The sequence below is a fragment of the Diospyros lotus genome, chromosome 14, assembly GCF_014633365.1.
Source record: "Diospyros lotus cultivar Yz01 chromosome 14, ASM1463336v1, whole genome shotgun sequence".
In the NCBI taxonomy this organism is placed as follows: domain Eukaryota; kingdom Viridiplantae; phylum Streptophyta; class Magnoliopsida; order Ericales; family Ebenaceae; genus Diospyros; species Diospyros lotus.
The window spans coordinates 30,222,826-30,228,678 of NC_068351.1; the positions used below are offsets into that span (position 1 = coordinate 30,222,826).

Consider the following 5,853-nt stretch of genomic DNA (forward strand, 5'->3'; position numbering starts at 1 on the left):
TATTTTGAAAATAAGTTTGAAAAATTTTAGGGTGCGAATGTAATTCTGAAAAGTTTAAACAAAAATACTATAAAAGTATTTTATGCGCATAATAAATCAATGAGACTTTCAGATCAGTTGGTTGTGAGCTCGCGTGTAAGTCTTTGGAGCTTGGGAGGTCCAGGGTTCAATCCCTGAAAAAGGGAAGAATAAATCACTTGTTAGGAAAATAATTCGCGGGAGTAGGTACATATTTTTATCAATAGTGGAGTAAGAAGTGCCCATTAGCGGGTACATATTTTTAATTGTAATATCATACTTAAAATTATATATTTAATTAGCTAACTAAATTTTTTACTATGCTACACTCCAATTAATTGTGTAATTGAGATAAATAATTTTTTATAATACTTTTAATTTTTTTAGTCAAAAATACAAAAGCAAGATTGCAAAGTGTTTTTTTCTACTATATTGTTTTACTCATTTGAATAATAATATAAAATTTTATTCTTTAATCAATCTTTAATTAATGAAAGGATCTTCAAGTTTATCTCAAAGAACACTTTTAAAGAGATGATTGTTTATTTTACTTTCCTCTTAAGAGACTTGTTCGAGAATATAACTTGTTAAAAATAATTTTTACCTTAAAGAATATATATAATTTAAAAGTATAAATTAATTAGTAAAATAATTTATATAATTATTATTATTTATAACATAAAAACTATTGATCATTTAAAAATAAAAGATTAATCTTTACCTCCCATTTTATAATTAAGAATAAACTTGTATACTATTGAAAAATATTTTAATTAAAATATAATTTTATTCTTTCTTCAGTTATTGTTCATCAAGCACTCTTAGTGTTTTATTTCTATTACAATTTTTTTATTTTTTTCTTCTTTCTTTATCTCTTATGCTTTTTTGTTCTAATTAATTTGAAGTCGTAAAATCAAATATCTATAAAGAACCATATTTTAAAATAGATAAAAAAAGTATATTAATTTAAAAAAATATATTAATTTTAAAAAATTTATTATTCAGTGATGGGCAATCACCCGTCGCTAATTCTTTTCCATCTGCGACAGGCAGATGCCCGTTGTTATTTTGTTTAGCGACGAGCACTCACCCGTCGCAAATGATTGTTGATTTTGCTTTCCTCTTAAGAGACTTATCATTTTTAGGTTAAAGAATATATATAATTTAAAAATATAAATTAATTAGTAAAATATTTTATATAATAATTATTATTTATAACATAAAAATTATTAATCATTTAAAAAATAAAAAAAAATCAATTTTTACCTCTTATTTTAGAATTAAGAATAAATTTACATATTATTGAAAAATATTTTATGTAACATCCTGCATTGAGCAATAGGAAGGACCGGAATAACTTACCTTGATGGGCCTACGTGAACTTCTCAAGTGTCACCCATCCTTAAGTTTCCCTAGTTTAAGCACGCTTAACCCGGGAGTTCTTTGCCTATATTTATCCCAAAATGTATCCAGCTGGTGTTGTTTCCTTACTTATCTTCGATATATACTACCCTTATCTGGGCTCTTGGAGTATTAATTCTCTCTCCTTTGAGCACATGACGTCCTCGTCATGTGACCTTACAACTAGTCACATATTTTCTCTTCTTTAGGGGCTGCTATCCTAGAAGCCTCCCAGAAATCTCTCCTTATACACCCCCTCAAGCCCCGGCACCACTCCCCGCCTTCACCAAGGGTCGGCTCTAGTGGTATCAGAGCGTGTTTGGAGTTATTTAGGATAAGATGTCCCTGTACACCTAGGTTTTCGGGTAGAGTTAGGTTGTTTGTTCGTTGAGTTAATCTTTGAGGCTGCATTTTATTTTTGAGTATTGTTCTTGTCACGACCTTGGGTATTATAGGGGTAAAGCTGTAATTGAGTTACAATTACAGTTAGGAGGTATTTTTGTAATTCGGTTACAGCACATGAGTGTTGTTATTATGTTATTTTCCCTTTTTGTCTTGTAGCTTAATTGGTTAGAGAGCTTTATTTGATAGCTAAGTGAGGCTATATATATTGCCTCAGCTGTAGGAAGGGATTATGCTTGAATTGATTAAATGAATATCTAATTCTCTCTCATTTTCTCTCTACTTCTCTCCCTCATTTCTCTCTTCATCCTTCCCCCATTTATGTCCAAATATCCCTCTAAACTTTCTATTCTTAGTTCTACTCAATCGAATTCTTCCGATTGCCAATCCAGCCCCGTTATGAACCCTAGGTTAATGACAAATTGGTATCAGAGACACCGTTCCTCGGCGATTTTCGTTACTGATTTAGGTCCAACAGATATCGACAGCAGCCATCAGTTTCTTATTCTAGTGCAACTCCAACTATTCTGGTGAGTGTCAACTCGATTCTGAAGGAGAGCAGCGACATACACCAATCCACGGTAGGTGTTGAAGCTGACCAACAATAGGTGGAGGAAACGAACAAGTCGCAGGAGGCGATTTCGGAAACAACACGAAATTGACGAGGTGACGGAGTCGAACCATTTCGGTGGTACAATCAGAGTCTACCGCCATAGCAGTTGGATTCCAAGGGCTTGTCGATCAAGGCGAACTCAAAAAGTGTTGCGGTCCTCCAGTTGTGGTCGGTGATTGGGTGAGGAGTCGATCGGAGAAGATTGTTGAATCCGCAGCAATCGCAATTGGGTCCAACACGGAGAGACGAGCAAGGCCAGTAGTGTTCTTGGCATTAAACGAGGTCCACGAACGGAGCTGCGGTGCAAGCAACTTGGTGTTGTGGGCAAGCAAGACCAAACAGTTCCGATCGGATCTTAAAGACGAACAAGAAAGGTGAAACAGATTTAAGAGGTGTTTCAGCGACTTTGGACATCTAGAAGGTGATTAGGCGCTGGGAGGTGTTAATCTCCAAGCAAGCGAGCACCCTCAACTCGAACTTGGGAGGTGTCGCAGGTAAGTGACCCTCAGCCAATTCCATTACCATCCTTAGCCTTCAATTCCAGCAGCTTGTGTAAATTACAGTTGTCCTAGTAGCTGGATCCAAGTCGCTGTGTGTGAGTGAGGCAAGCAAACCCAGGCGATCTTGGTTGTTTCTCCTTAGCAACGGATCTAGGCCACTGTCCAGCTTCCGATTCCTGCCGCTAAATTCTGGGGATCTAGGAAGAGGACCGAGATCTGAGGCGCTGAAATTCAAATCTAGGAGGGCTGTGTTGGCTACTGCGTTGATCAGGAGGCGACTCTCGATTAGGTTCCGACGCTCCTTGACGGTTAATTTCTGCTATTCATAGGCTGTTACTTCTCAATGGCTCTCGATTCAAATTGGTGGAAAGAAAAAAATAGATTTGGTAAAATTCGTAGTTGGTCAATCAACACAGTAATCGGATTCAAGCTGCCAATTGCTAAGTTAGAAGCGGGAAGTGTGAGGAATTATGATGGAAAGGCTGCGTTTTCTTGGCCTATTGCTTTTCCAATGAGTGAGATTTCAGCCAAGAGGAGTAGTGCATGCACAAGGACATTGGAGTCTCAGTCGCAGCAGAAGGGTGCTGCATTTTCAGGGGGACGACCTGATCATAAGGCCATTGGTAGCAGTGCATACATGGAGCAGATGGGCCCTAAATTGCAGCAAAATAATGCTTCATTTTTAGCTGGAATGGAGCTTCAATGGCAGCCAAAGAATGCTGCATTTTCAATTAACCAAAAGCATCAAATTTTGGAAAAGAAGTTTGAGAATGAGTCTAGCCGAAGGGACAAAGGAACAAGCAGTGGGATTCATGAACAATGCGAGGAATTTGGCTGTATGTTCCGCGAGAAGCTACAAGAGTTTGCAATGATACTAATCAAGAAGTATCATTACAACATTCCTATTGAATACTTCGATGATTATCACGGGAGTTTTAACAAGGAGGAATCCTTAAAGTGAAGCAGCCGAATGAGGACAGCATTGCTGAAAGTAAATCCTTGGTGTACTCCAGCTACCAACAAGTAAAAGAATTTCCACTGGAGGAGGCCCCTATTGAAGATATGAAAGGGTCTAAACATACTACTCCTTTGGTCTTGGATGTGGAGAGGGCTGAGGAGTACATGAAAGAAGAGATTGGGGAGGAGGAAGTGGAGGATGTTACTCAATCAGTTGGCAACTTCTCAAGCACTGCCATTAGAGCTGAGACTCCTGATGCCATTAATCTCTTGAAACAACAGAATAAGGAGCCTAAAGAGCAGGAACAAAGGATTACACCGGACACCTTGCTTGGAATGTCTCACATGTATGTCATTGGCATGAGCACACAAGATAAAGCAAAGGTAACATTGCAGCAAGAAGAGTTGGAGGATGGGGTTGTAGGGCTGATGGCACATTTGAAACCATTTTTAATGACACTAAGGAAGATGCGGATAGCTAAAATTGGTGTGGCAACAAGACATAATACTGTTGCTGCTGAGGAGAAAGAAAAGAGAAGGCAAAAGAAAAGGGAAAATAAGATAAGAAGAAGGAAAAGCGAAGAAGAAATTGCTGGGTGAAGATGGGCATTGGATAAAGAAGCAACGGCTAGGTGGTAATAAGTTTCTTAGGGACAAGAAACATTTCAAGGGGGGGAAATTGTCACGACCTTGGGTATTATAGGAGTAAAGCTGTAATTGAGTTACAATTACAGTTAGAGGGTATTTTTGTAAAGTCTGTCAGCACATAATTTGAGGCAAGGTCTAGAAAACAAAGCCCAACCACATCAGTATTATGTTCCCAATCTTCACAATAGCTGACCAATCAAGATTGGTCTCCACTTTAAGAGTACAATCAGCCATTGGTTCATCCCACCCGGCAGCAGACAGCAACTTGGATTTTCCAGTAGGAGCAAAAACCAACACAGTAGTGATAGTTTTGTTTTCTTCAGCAAACCTTTCGACTTCTTCAGCTCTATCCTTCAGTTTTCCTCCAGTTATTGCTATTTCCATCTTCTCGTTTCCTATTTTAACCCAAGTTAAATCCATATTTTGTTCCAAATTTGATTGTCCCTCAGATTTCAGTAAGTCCAAAATATGAGTAAAGACTCTAGCACCAATATCCATTGCGCCACTCTGATTCCATGTAATGAATTCAGCAACACCTTTTTCTTTGTGCTTGCTAGAATATCCTTCTACAAGAACTTCTTTTTCAAAATTTTCTGATTGTCCCTTTGCTTTCACTGTCCTATCAACCTCACCATAGTTCAGGTTCTTCCCAACGTTGCCCCCATCAACTATGTTTCCCATTGAACTTGTAATTCGAGATTCTGCTTTTCCAAGGGTTGGAGATGCTCCCATTCCTAGAACATCATCCTAATTACCAATTGCAGCAGAGGTTGGAAGAATCCTGGGAATAGACCCACCAACTCCATTTGTGCCACTATTATATCCAAGGCTTCCAACAACACTCATTCTACCACTATGTGGCACCCCTGAATGATCATGTGCGCTGCTATGGGATATCTGAAAAATGGTAATAGGGAGATTGTTCGAGGTAAAATGACCACTAGAAATGCTTTCAGCAAGTTGTTGTACTCCTTGAATGGTTCCTCCATGATGACAAACAGGGGATGTAGCACCAGATTGAGTATAGAATGACGTAGCAGAAGACCTCCCAGTACTATTTGGAATATTTGAAGTCGATCCATTCATAGATGAGTGATTTTGGTGAGAGAACATGACCATTAAATTCTATAGTTGTTCCTTGATCTGAGCTCCCACTTCATCTATAATTCCATTCAACCTTCTCTCCAGGCCCCCTAGAGAGGTCTCCAACTTTTGATCCAACGCCATGATTGCTACCTGCTCACGTTTGCTTCCGGTCTCCAGTAATTTCACTCGAGCCTGCAGATCAGTGGCTGCCAAGTGGACTTGCTGCAC

At 38.5% G+C, this 5,853-nt stretch overlaps 1 non-coding gene across 1 annotated transcript; it reads left to right on the forward strand.

Annotated features, from left to right (window-relative positions):
• The first annotated feature begins 5,522 nt into the window (after window positions 1-5,522).
• LOC127791282 (small nucleolar RNA snoR35) lies at window positions 5,523-5,603 on the forward strand. The gene has a single exon (XR_008020919.1). It is a non-coding gene; the product is annotated as a small nucleolar RNA snoR35 (small nucleolar RNA).
• The last annotated feature ends 250 nt before the right edge of the window (window positions 5,604-5,853 follow it).